General features: G+C 53.9%; 1 protein-coding gene across 4 annotated transcripts in view; it reads right to left on the reverse strand.

The window, feature by feature from the left end:
- MPPED1 (metallophosphoesterase domain containing 1) overlaps positions 1 to 12,223 on the reverse strand; it is a 96,066-nt gene extending 83,843 nt beyond the window's left edge. Inside the window, exon 1 of one of the 4 annotated variants that reach the window (XM_025399177.1) lies at positions 12,072 to 12,223. The gene's annotated coding sequence lies outside the window, so the exon portion shown is untranslated. Of the gene's footprint in view, positions 1 to 6,178; positions 6,540 to 7,281; positions 8,089 to 12,071 lie in introns of those variants that run through there. The other 3 variants (XM_025399181.1, XM_025399178.1, XM_025399179.1) reach the window with 3 other exon arrangements.
- Between the last annotated feature and the right edge of the window lie 832 nt (positions 12,224 to 13,055).

Below are 13,055 nucleotides of genomic sequence, written 5' to 3' on the forward strand. Positions count from 1 at the left end.
TTTTTTTTTTTTGAGACGGAGTCTCGCGCTGTGTCACCCAGGCTGGAGTGCAGTGGCGCGATCTCGGCTCACTGCAAGCTCCGCCTCCCAGGTTCAGGCCATTCTCCTGCCTCAGCCTCCGAGTAGCTGGGACTACAGGCGCCCGCCACCACGCCCGGCTAGTTTTTTTCGTATTTTTAGTAGAGACGGGGTTTCACCATGTTAGCCAGGATAGTCTCGATCTCCTGACCTCGTGATCCGCCCGCCTCGGCCTCCCAAAGTGCTGGGATTACAGGCTTGAGCCACTGCGCCCGGCCGAGAAATGGGTTATTAATTGTTTTTAAATCTTGATCATCTCCCTAGAAGGTGAAATAAATAGCAATATCCTCCTTCTCCCACCGACCCCTAAAGACACTTCCTGATTCCCAACACATATCCCTCTTCTCCACCTGCAAAGACAAGGGGGGAACCGTCTCCCTTTTCCTGGGGACACACTTGTGCCACTGTTTGGTCCTGTGGGTTGTTTCTAAGTGATTGGCTCTCCCTGCGGGTGCTACGCAACAGAACTATAGGTGGGGGAGCAGGGACCTGCACCCCTCTTGTCTGTAACTGCTACCCGGCACCCAGAAGCCCTGGGAAAGCTCTCAGAGCACCAGATGCCAAGTTCCAGGACTCTGCATACTCTGAGCCAGGCCTGCCCAGATCTGGACGGGGGTCAAGCCCCAGCATGGCTGACTTGCTGTGTGACCTTAAGTCAACTTCCTAACTTCTCTGAGCCACCAGCTTCCTCTTCTAGAAGATGGATTTGAGGCCCGGTGCAGTGGCTCACACCTGTTATCCCAGCACTTCCGGAGGCTGAGGCGGGCGGATCACCTGAGGTCAAGAGTTCGAGACCAGCCTGGCCAACATGGTGAAACCCCCTCTCCACTAAAAATACAAAAATTAGCCGGGCACTGTGGTGCACGCCTGTAATCCCAGCTACTTGGGAGACTGAGGCAGGAGAATCGCTTGAACCCAGAAGGTGGAGGTTGCAGTGAGCCTAGATAGCACCATTGCACTCCAGCCTGGATGACAGAGTAAGACTCTGTTTCAAAAAAAAAAAAAAGAAAAGAAAAGACAATGGATTTGATAGTAGTAATGCCATCTCCCGTGGATTGTGCAGGTTAAATGAAGAGGTAAGCAGGAATCCTGAGTACAAAGCCTGGTGGGTCCCAGGGGCCCAGCTCACCTCGGCTGTGATGGTCAAAGTCACTATTCTGTTCAATTCGATCCCTGCATATTGAGGAGCTGCTGTCAGTGGGTGCTGCCTGAGTACTAGGCACCCTTGGTACCAGGGTGTCAAGTGCGAACCAAGGGGCCAGTTCCAGGAGCTAGGGGTGCCAGACGGGCCCTGAAGAACTCAAATATTTCTCAAATGCAAGCTGACCACATCACATCCCTACTTGAAATCCTTGTGGTGGCTTCTCTGATAAAATCCCTTGACCATAAGACCCTGCATGGTCTGGCCCTATGACTGGTCTGGCCTCTATTTGAGCCACACAGGCCAGCCCCGGTGGGCTCTTGCACCTGGAGGCCTACAGCTCACAAGGGCCATGCTCTTGTTCAGAGCCACACAATTCCAGCACTTTTCGAGAGTCTTCCTCTGCAATGCTCACCACTAAGAGACAGATATTGATGCTCATGTCTCACGTTTGACAAATGATGAAGGGTACATCCCACAGAAGTGATGTCACGTTGCACAGAGAGTAGGTGGCAGGGCTGAGCCCCCAGACCTAGCTGCCTGGCTTCCGGCTCTGCCCTCCTCTCCTGCTGGCTGAAGCTGACACCCTTCCTCTCAGCAATGCTGGTGTCTCCTCGGAGAAGCCTGGATCTGGGGCCTTCTTTTCAGGGTCCCAGGAAGAGCCCAGATGTCCCCTGAGGGCAGGGCTGGGCCCCCCATTTGTGCACCCCATGTGTCAGCTCCGGCCCCCAGCAGCTCTGTGACCCTGAGCAAGCGGCTGAACCTCCAGAGGCTCTGTTTCCTCTTCTACAAAATGGAAAGAAAAACAGTCCCTATCTTGTAGAGTCATGAATATTCAATGAGGTGACACATGTAAGCTGCTGATCACAGAGCCCAGCACACAGTGAGTGGTCAATAAATGTTAGCTAATATTTTTATAACATGATCACCCCATGGCCTATCACAAATACTTCATCAATAGTATTAGTGGATGGATGGAGGCAGGGAGGGAGAAACGGATGGATGGAGGGATGGATGCAGAGACCATGAAGGGACAGAAGGACAGAGTGTCTGGAGACTGCCTGGTGCCCAGCAGAGGCCTGGGAGAGGTTGGGTGTCAGGAGAGCACAGCTGAAGACTGAAGAGTCACTGCCCCGTCTCCATCTTACCCTCCTTGCATACCCAGCAAGGAGGCTGCCAGGCTGGCACAGCCCTTGTGAAAAGGGGTTCCAGGGGCCCCCACCCGTCTTTGCCCCAGAGGAGCAGGCGCCAGCATGCAGATAGCCTGCAGTCGAGGGAGAACCGCTCTGCACCAAAGGGACTCAGCCGGGAAAGGCGGGCGGCAAGGCTCCCGGAGGCGCTCCGCGGTGAAATGCTGCATTTCACATAAAGGGGGTTCGCAACGGGCCCTGCTCAGAGAAATCCGGGAAACTGGAAACGCAGCGCCTTCTTTTAATGCCCATTTAATATTTATGGAGCCGCAGCAGCACGTTAGCCACCGTGCGAGGAGGCGAGCATTCTCCGCCGCGCAGCCGATCCACGGAGGAGGCGCAGCATCTCCCAAACAACAGCTTTGAGCTAGGAAGCGTTTACACCTGGTCCACAAAACAGCACAGCACGCAAGCGATGCAGTGGTGCCCCGGGACCCGCCGCAGGGAGACCGCCTGGGCTCCCAGCCTGGCTCTCCGTCCAGCGGAGTGACCTTAAGCAAGTCATGCATCCTGATGGGGTTGCAGGTGCCTCCCCCAAAGGGAACAAGGGGGGAGGATGGATGGAATGAATGAACGAATGAATGAATAAACGCACGAGTTATTCAACAACCATTAGCCACAGCCCTACATCCTCTCCCTGTTCCGGGCGCCAGGAAGGGCAATGGAAAAGCAAAGAGGCTCCTGCCCTCAAGGAATATGGGACGGGGTGGGAGGGGGGACAATAAGGTAAACAAAGAATTACACAGAAAAGACACTTTCAGCTAATAATCAGTGCCTGGAAAAAGACAGAGCAGGGTGATGGGGTGATTAAATTGGGTGATCAAGAAAGGTCTATCTGTGCTGGGCACGATGGCTCACACCTGTAATCCCAGCACTCTGGGAGGCCGAGCCGGGAGGATCACCTGAGGTCGGGAGTTCGAGACCAGCCTGACCAACATGGAGAAACACCGTCTCTACTAAAAATATAAACTTAGCCAGGTGTGGTGGCGCATGCCTGTAATCCGAGCTACTCAGGAGGGTGAGGTAGGAGAATCACTTGAACCCAGGAGGTGGAGGTTGCATTGAGCCGAGATCGGGCCACTGCACTTCAGCCTGGGTAACAGAATGATACTCCATCTCAAAAAAAAAAAAAAAAAAAAGGCTATCTGAAGGGGCCTCACCTCACATACCAATGACAACAGCGATGCCCAAACCTGGGGAATGAGAAGCCGGGCAGAGGGAGGGGAAGTGCTAGGTCCCTGAGGCCCAGGCGGCCTGGATAAATGGCCTCACTCTTTCACTGTCACCGGCCACTGGCATGCGTCTGCCATGGAGGACGGCCTGGACTCTGAAGTCAGAAGAAGTGGGGTTCCCATTAAATTCCATCTCAGGCTGCTGAGCGGTGGGACGTTGGGCAAGTCACTCAACCTCTGTTTCCACTTCTTCAGTGGTCCCCTTGAGGGGTTACCGAGGGGCTGGAATGAGCCTTGGACCTGCCCATAAAGGCCCAGTGAACCCAGAATGGGAGACTCCAGGTCCCCCCAGCCCAGCACTCCTTGAAAAATTCCCTCTGGTTCTAAGGGCTTGCTTTTCCAAAGTCTAATTCTCTTATCAGATGGTTTCTCTTTCTATTTTCCTCTCAGAGACATTTATTTGTTGTTCCTCGGGTACTGTGAGTTCAGTGAGGCCAGGGTGCTCCAAGGAGAACCTGGGTATTAGCCAAGACACCAAGGAGCAGGTCCCATTCGACGCCAACTGTATGGAAAGCTGGTGTCTAGGAAAGAGGTCAGACTCCAGGCCCCACCTCTCTGTGCCTCTTTCTGACCGCCCCTCCACCCCCAAACTTGTCTGGTCTCCTGGCCGTATTGACCCCTCATCACCATGGCCACACCACACCAGCCTCCAGAGGAATATCCTAGAACTCACCTCTGCCCGTGCCGTTCCCTCTGGCACACCCAGCCCCTCCAGAGCCGCTGGCGCACTCAGGTGAAGCTCAGTGCCTCAGGTCAGCTGAGGAGGCTGCACCTGGCCCCAGTCCCACTCCCACTTCTCAGGCCCAGCTCAGTCATGCAGGCTTTCCCTGGCACAGAGGGGGTCCTGTCTTGAAGCCTCCATGAATGCTATTCCCTCTGCCCAGAAGGCCCTGCACCCAGCCCCACCCCTGCGTTCACCCTCGTTTCCTGACACATGCCCACTCAGTCTCAGGAAGGTTCCGAACCTCGAAAACACCTTCCCTGACCTCCCCTGGCTGGGTCAGGAGCCTCCACCCACAGCCCCCAAGGCTTCCTGTATCAAAGCTCCCAACACACAGTCGGCTTTTTATCTGAGCTGAATGAAACGCCAAAGAATAAACTGGTATGTGAATGAATGAATGAATGAATGAATGAATGAATGAGAGAAACTACACAGGGCTTTGAGTCTGACAGCAGGACTCCAAAGCAGCTTTGCCCCCCTTAATCTTAGTTTTCCATCTACAAATGTACGGCTGCTGGAGCACTGAAGGACACAGGAGATCCAAAAGCCCCCTGCCAGGGCCCAACACACAGGAGGTGCTCACTCCATGTCTCTTCTCCTCCAGTTAGAATGTTCTGATGAACTCAGAAGCTCCCCAGGGAAATTTCAAGAATGCAGATGGGACTTTCCTTTTTTTTTTTTCTGAGACGGAGTCTCGCTCATCGCCCAGGCTGGAGTGCAGTGGTGCGACCTCGGCTCACTGCAAGCTCCGCCTCCTGGGTTCACGCCATTCGCCTGCCCCTCAGCCTCCCAAGGAGCTGGGACTACAGGCGCCCGCCACCACGCCCGGCTAATTTTTTGTATTTTTAGTAGAGACGGGGTTTCACCGTGTTAGCCAGGATGGTCTCCATCTCCTGACCTTGTGATCCACCCGCCTCGGCCTCCCAAAGTGCTGGGATTACAGGCGTGAGCCACCGCGCCCAGCCACAGAAGGGATTTTCAAGCAACCCGTCCTCTCCTGCCTGAAAGCCCAGGGTGCCTGACCCCTTCCCTCTCGCCCTACTGAGTAAGTCTTTGGGGCTTTGACTTCCCAGGGAGTTGTGGCTGGACACATCCACTACGACCCGCCCTCGACTCGTTTTTCTAGGCAAATTCTTCACCACCACCCCCATCTGGATACTGCAGGGCACTGGTCAGCCCCAGCGCACCCGCTGCTGCTCCTGCTCTGGGCCAGATCCTTTTCTGGGCCAGGTCCTGTTCTGGGAGTCACAGGACCCAGACACGAAACTAGCCCTCCAAGGGCTCAGACCTGACGAAGCAGCCAGGCAGACAACAGACCTCCTCAGAACTCTGTTTCGAGGAGTTGCAGTGGAGGGGGTCTGTGGGCCCCTAACAAGGCCCCCACCAAACAGCAAGGCCAGCCAGTGTGTGCTGAAGGCCCAGGAAGGAGAGAGAGTGAGCGAGGCCTTGGCTCACACAGAGCATCTCAACAGCAGATGGATTTTTGCAAAAGAGATTCTTGGATCATTCTGGTGGCCCCTATCTGTCCGAAGATGTGTGAGGAAGATCTTGGAGCATTACACTACCAGAGGAGCTGCTGCCCTGCAGACCAAAGATAGATTTCGCTTCACCATGTGACTTGAAGCATCGCTCCCAGCCAACACAGGCTCCTCAAAGTCAGCACGGGCCCGGGACAGCCCCGGTTCACATCGACTGTCCCGGTGCCACCGTTACCAGCATCCTCTTTGGCTCTCGAAAGTGCTCTCGTTTGGAAGGTAAAGGTCGCTCTGATCAAAGCCAGTGCCAGGCCGGTGAGGCAGCCATCCCCAGAAGCCACCTGTGTTTCTCTTCCATTCTGTCGGCAGCTCTTTAACAATCACTGGGGGGCTAGGACAGTATGGTGCTGTCCTGGGTCCAAAACTCAATGACAGTCAATGAGCACACAGAAACCACTGTCTTATTAAGCATGAGAAGCTTCCAGGGAAACATCTCCCCCAACAGCCGTCCCCGCTGCGGCATTCTGAGGAACCCCACCTTGGAAAGCTTTCGCAGGATCCTAGACGCACCTTGGCTCCGTCTCCTCTTGGGGCCTTTAACTGAGAGCAGGAGCGACTGAATAGCCCCAGCCTCTCCAACGGGCCAGCTCCAAGTGCAGCTGCCTGTCTTCAGGCCGGTGGCTCAGGGCGATGCAGAGAAAAAGCCAGCTCGGCTCAGCGAAGGCAGTGCTTACTAGGGCTTTTGTCGCAATGTGGCAAAATGTCACAGAGAAACCACGCTAACACTTCCTAAGTGGTCCCCCCAAGCAAAATGCAGGAGATAATATTTAACAGAAAAGTACCAAGATGTAGGGATCTGGGGAGAATTGTTTTACAAGCGACGATTCCTACACAAGCCCAAAAATCACTTTTAAAATCATATTTTCTTTCCTTGTTTTGCCTCTGCTTGAAAATATGCAATTGATGAGCTGATAGTTGACAATGCCATAAAAGAAAAAAAAAAAAAAAAAGCAGAGCAACTCAAAGGAAAAGAAGCAAATACCCTAATGGGAGAAAAAAAAATCAGACCTCGTCCCACCATGTCCTAAAATGACAGACCTTTGTGTTTGATCTCCTTCCCAATCAAGTGTGGGATCCCAAGGAAAAGCAACACTGACCAGCAGCTGGTATTAGCATCTAAGTTGAATAAGCTGATGAGCTCAGTAGATGAAGGAATCCACAAATAAAGTGAAAATTAGCCCCTATTCCTTGAAAAAGGATCAACCACAGTGACTTTAAAGCATTTACCACTTAAAAACCTTTTAGCTGGGCCCATTTTGAATTATGACTACATGATTTTAAATTACACTTTCTAATTCCTCACCACCGCCACCCCCCAGCAGTCTCTGCCGCTTCATTTTCCAATTATGTACTTTTATTTCGGAATATGAAGAGTGCTACTTACTGGATCATGTCCTGTCTGCCACAAATAGCTGCTCACTTATTCCTTTAATTTTAGCTATGAATGCAGTCGGCTCGCCGGGCTTGTCTTCAGATTCTGAATATTCTCCGTTCCCATTGCACGGAACGAGCCCCGAGACGCAAAGAAACCCACAAAGCTCGGGCAGAGAAATATGTTTGTAAACCAGTGCTCCACTCCATAAATTATTATAATTCTTGGTGCTTTCTATATCCATCTAGCAGATCAGTGATCACATAAACAATAGCAAGTGGACTGATTTTTCTTCTGCAAAGTGCTACGTCCTAGTTTTCAAAATAAAGCACTTGGAGAGTCACGTATCTATGGAGTTGAAATGGTAAGCTGTTCAGATCTGTTTCAAACATGCACACAGACATACCCACACACAAAAGGAAATAGGAGGTAAATGTGTAAAACTCAGCATTGTGTCCCCTTCCCACTTATACATCAAGTCACCCTCCACAGGAATGGGGGTTGAGCACATACATGGCTAGGGAGGGGAAGATGCTAGAGGGCTGTGGTTGCTCAGCATTCAAATACAATTTGCAAAGAAAGTAAATGTGGATTTACAGTTCTTGTGGAAATCTATTAAACAGATGTCACTGAAGCATAATCAAATCAGCACTATGGCAATTCTACACTTAAGTCTGATATTGGGGTTTTGCCATTTTTATGATCAGTTCAAGTGTATGTTTTGTGATCGTGCGGGAATTTGCAATTAAGGATTAAACCTCCCAAGTATGATCAATTCACTAATGTGTCTGAATGACAAACTTAACAAAAGCAAAACTCCATTCTCACCAGCCCCTCAGCACCCGCGCTGTGCGGGGAGCCCAGGGCAGAAAAAGGGTTGGGGGAGAGAACCTTTGCCTTTTCTGTGAACACTGAGACACTAAAAAGCGCTTTGTCAGGAAGAAGGGAAAGGCAGGTTGAAGGAAGGGATTACATTTCTCAGGTAGCCAAAGCAATATATTTTGCAGGCTTGCAGACTGCAGTACTGTCCGTAAAATGCAAAAGAATGAAATGAAGAGGAAACGATGAGAGCGTTAGAAATTGGAAGCAGGCATCATTTTCTCCTTGAAGTGATGAAACTAGCATGGGCGATGCCAAAAGTCTCTTCTTGTGCATCAGTGCTGAGCCTCACATCCTTCTTGGAAGGAGGAGACGGGAATGCGAAGGTGGGCAACAGACAAGTCACATTTTACAGAAACAAACTTTCAGGTGTAGACTGGGGTGGTGGAAAGAGGAGCCTACTCATCCCTGGCTTTGAACTGGATGCAGAGCAGAGTCAACCAGAAAGGAGAATTTTATGTATGTTTTTTTTTTCCTGCAGCTGCTTCTATTTATGATGACGACCTGGTTCTGACATTAAGCTGGCCAAGTTCAGGTCCAAGAAAATCCCCCACAGAGTGATTCACAAAAAGGCCTGAAAAGGCCAATGAACACCTCAAATCACAATTTGATTTCAAAAATAATACCTATAATCTCAATTTGTTATGATTTTTTCATGGAATTGGGCTGTCCTCATTGGTCACAGATATTTTAAGTGGAAATAAAGCATAACTAAGTCTTGTCTCATTAGGGGAAAAAAGTCAAAATAAAGTAAAATATTTGTGTTGGTAGCAGACCCGTCAGGTCACTGAGGAGAGCCATGGTGAATCAAATTAACTGAGAAGCAATTTATACCTTTCCTCCAATACCGCCCCCAAAAAGGGGTCTCTTATTTTTTTCCCCTGGGGGTTTTTGTTTCTTTCAATTTTTTTTTTTTTTCTTTTGACATTTTAGTCACCTCTTCAAACTCAAGTCAGACAACTTCAGTCTCACTACATGGGGACATCCACACAGCAGGAACAAGGGCTGCAGGGAATGGCTTTCAGACTGCCCCAGGCTACACTAAACGGTTCTTGCTGTGGGAAACAGTCCCTTCACCCGCTCTTCTCCCTGCCACCCCCAAGTGTTGGAAACTTCTGGTCCTAGAGGGTGAGGCGCCCAGGCCAGAAGGCAGGCCCCTACCTCTTATCGGAGGTGCCATCGACTTTGATCCATGGGTATGGAGCGAGCCTGAGAAGCTATTCCCAGGCCTCTGCACCTGGGGAGCCCTTTGCCCAGGACCCTTGCTCCAGAGGGGCAGGCAGACAAAGGTACTTACTGCTGAACGGAAAGATCTCAGGGAGAAGAAGAATGGAAAGGGGGAATTCGTGAAAAGACCCTTTTTTGTTCCCAGTGAGGGAGGGGCGATGGGAGAGACATGTCACATTGTCACATTAAAGACTTTGACAGACAATTCAGGGATAACGCAGAAATTCCACCCTTAACTGCAGCTCGATGCAACTTGAAAGGCATTAACTAACCTCCACTAATTGCATGTTTTTCTGTGCATAATATTTACTTGTTAAAAGTCTTTGCCTGGCTGATTAATTTCCTCTGCCCTGGTATTCATGATCAGTTCACAGGCCTGAAATTGGGAAAATGAAGTCATTTTGATAGATTAAAAAATGATTGCACTTTGGGGAGGGTTTTCTTTTTTTTCCAGAAGTCCAAACCTGCACCCAGAATGCTGGTTTTTCTCCTTGAATGCTACCCTTCAGGGAAACCCAGCGACCACCCTAATTCCTCAAACAAGTACAGAGAGATGTGTCCTGTATAAAGTGAGCACACCAAGGCCCGTACTGCCTAGGTGGGAAGGTAGCAAGTTCAAACAAGAACAAATGAACTTAAGCCACATTCATTGGATGAAGATTTAAGAGTCTCACGGGTGAGCTGGGAATTTATTAAAAGCAGGTTTTTCAAGAACAATGATTCCCTACATCAGTCTGTGTATTCCTGACAGTTGGGGCTCAAGTAAAACACCCTAAAATTCTTATTGTTCACCTAGATCTAAACCTGTCCTATGTGTCCACAGGCACAGCCCACAGGGCATCAGCCAGGGTGGATGTGAGTGATTCTAAGCGTGCCATGGGGTGGTTACATCAGAGGTACCTCCTTGGCCATGTAGGTGACTCTCTGAACCCATCCACATCACCAATACAGGGACCTCATTCAATCCAGGTCTTCCGAAATTCCTGGGGCCGAGAAATAAACAGGAAGGCAGTCCCACGTTGAAACACTTCCGAACACACCATTAAGCCTCCGTGACTGGATTATCGCCTTTTGACTAGTCATCGCCCAATTAATGTACCTCCAACCAGCGCGCACTAGAATCAATGGAACCATTCCACCGACACCCATCTCGAGAAAAAGATTTTATAAGTGTTGTGGGGCTGCCACTCGGAAAGCCAATTTGCAAGGAGCCCAGCACGGTGAAGTGCAGTTTATCATGCATGGTTCCCACACAGTGGGCCCCTGTAGACCGCGCCTGACTCCAGAATGCCTGCCTAGCTCCACCAGCTCAAACGCCCTGAGATTCTCCCCTGCCTCGGACGGCCGAATCCATCAGCACCCTCCCCAAATAGTCTCTTGCCAACTGGACGTGGCAGTCAGCTGGTGGCCTCTCCAACATCCCCTAAAGCATGGTTAGCCCTGTGCCAGGTTTCTCACCAAGTTGGTTTAATTTTTTTTTTGAAAAGTCCAGTCAGACTATTCACAGTGCCTGTCTGCCTGACCCGCCCCCGCCCCCCAGCGCCTCAGATCCCTGCTAACAAGTCTCCCACTGCCATTCAACTCCCGTGAGCCAGCTCCACCATTCAACAGCCAGCCCACTTTTGTTCCTCCAGTTTAATTTCATAATTGTTTGCCACTTAACAAGCTCTCCTCTGGGCCATTCAGTGGAGCCCGGGAAATGGGGAGGGGGAAGGCAAAGAAACTCAGGGAGGGGAGCTGGGAGCCAGGCCAGCCCAGCACTGGGGAAGAGACATCCCGGAGAGGTCAGCTGGACAGGAGTGGGGGCCAGTTCCGGAGTGGAGCCTCCTGACACCAACTGGGCCACCCAGCTTGAGCCTGGAGAGGTGGGAGGGAAAGGAGAAGGGTGAGTCCCAAAGGTCAAGCCGGGGCCTGCCAGACTCCTGGGCACATCAGTGCTCTGAATGACACACCTCTGGCCCTACCCGGGTGAAGGGAGACTGTGCACGAATTCACGCTCCTGTAACATGTCCCAGAACAAACACACAGGAGACAGAACCGCTCCTTAGCTTGGGCATTCCATGATCAACATTCCCTTTGAGGGCTGGGACCTGTCTAGGTAGCCACTGAATCCCCTGGCCGGGCACATAGCAGACAGGAATAAATATGTGTTGAGTGAGTGGATGGATGGATGGATGGATGGAGGGGAGGGAGGGATGAATGAATGGAAGGAAATGGATGAAGTTTCCAGCAATACCTAGCAAAAGTGGCCACTCGGCCAGCGTTAGTCCCCCCTTTCTTCCCCCCAAGTGCCAGCAGCGGCTTGGCTGAGCACACAGTAGGCTCTCCACAAGCAGAGGCTGCTATTGTTACCACCATCATCATCACTGGCACCCCACCAGCCCGCTGCTTCCACCGGCTACTCCGCCAGCAGCCAGCAGCGACTGGCGAGCAAAGGAAAAGTTTCGCTGACCCCGCGGCCCCAGCCGGAGTCCCGCGCCCTGGCCGAGCCCCCTCCCGCCGGCGCCTGCTCGGCAGGCGGGGCAGCTGGGGTGCCCAGACCGCTTCCCGCACCCGGCAAAGGCGGCCAAAGTAACTTTGCGGGCGCCCCTGCGCAGCGCCGCGGGCGTTGCCCAGCGCCTGGAGAGGGTCCCGGCCGCGCCCCGCGCCCGGCACCCCGCCCGCGCCCGCCGCGCCCCGCCCGTCCCCGGTCCTACCTGGCCCCGGGCTCCTCTTCGGCGGCCGCGGCGGCCGCGAGCAGCAGCGCGCACCGAGGGAGGCAGGGGCTCCCGGGAGGGAGGCGCGCAGGGGCGGGGGCTCCTCCGGCGGCGGCCGCCTTGCCGCGCGTCCGAGGCTGCAAGTGGGAGCCAGACTCCTCCTTCGGGGGGCGGGGGGCTCCCCGCGCCCCCTCCGCCGCCCGCCCGCGTGCCGCGAGGCTCCGAGCCTCCCTGGCTCCCCCCGCCCGCCGCCGCCCGCCTCCCCCCGCCCGCCCTCCCAGCCTCCCCGCACCCGGCCGCCGGGAGGGGCGCGCTCGCGGCCTGGGTCCCGGCCCCTGCACCGCCGCCTGCCGGGGCCCCAGCCAGGCCCGCCAGGCCTCGGCCCTCGGCCCCCGCCCGGGCCCGGAGCCCGCATCCCGCTGCGGAGGAACAGGGAGCGCGGCCGCTGGCCTGGACGCGGGAGGAGGAGCGGGGCCCGCGCTGCGGAAAAGGGAGGGGGCCGCCCCACCGCGCCCCTATCCGCGCCCGCCCCCCAGCCCCAGGCCGGGCCGCGCAGGGGCTGGGCGGGTAGCGGGGCGGGGGCGCTCTCACCTCCGGATCCGCGGCCGCCGCGGCGGGCACCGCGTGCAGGGGCGTGAGCGGCTCCTTCCGGGGCGCTGCAGCCCTCACCCGAGGCCGGGACCCCCTCCTGGGGCCGCCAGGGCACCCTGCTCCGGGCCTCTCCCGCCCGGGATCTGAAAGGTCCCCCTCCGGAGACGGAGACACTCTGACCCCAGCTCCCAGTCTGAATAGGTTGGGGTCCTCCTCCCGGGCCACCATCTCTTCCCCTGGAGAGTCCCAGGTCCCCAAACCCGGGCACAGCAGGTAGCCTGCGGCAGCCTGAGCCCCAACGGGACGGGTAAACAAGTCAGGACCTCAGAGGGCACGACACCCGTTGTAAAGAGGCCCTGCCTTGCTGGGAAGAGCGGAGAGCATCACCCTCAG

Source organism: Theropithecus gelada, chromosome 10, assembly GCF_003255815.1.
Source record: "Theropithecus gelada isolate Dixy chromosome 10, Tgel_1.0, whole genome shotgun sequence".
Lineage (NCBI taxonomy): Eukaryota > Metazoa > Chordata > Mammalia > Primates > Cercopithecidae > Theropithecus > Theropithecus gelada.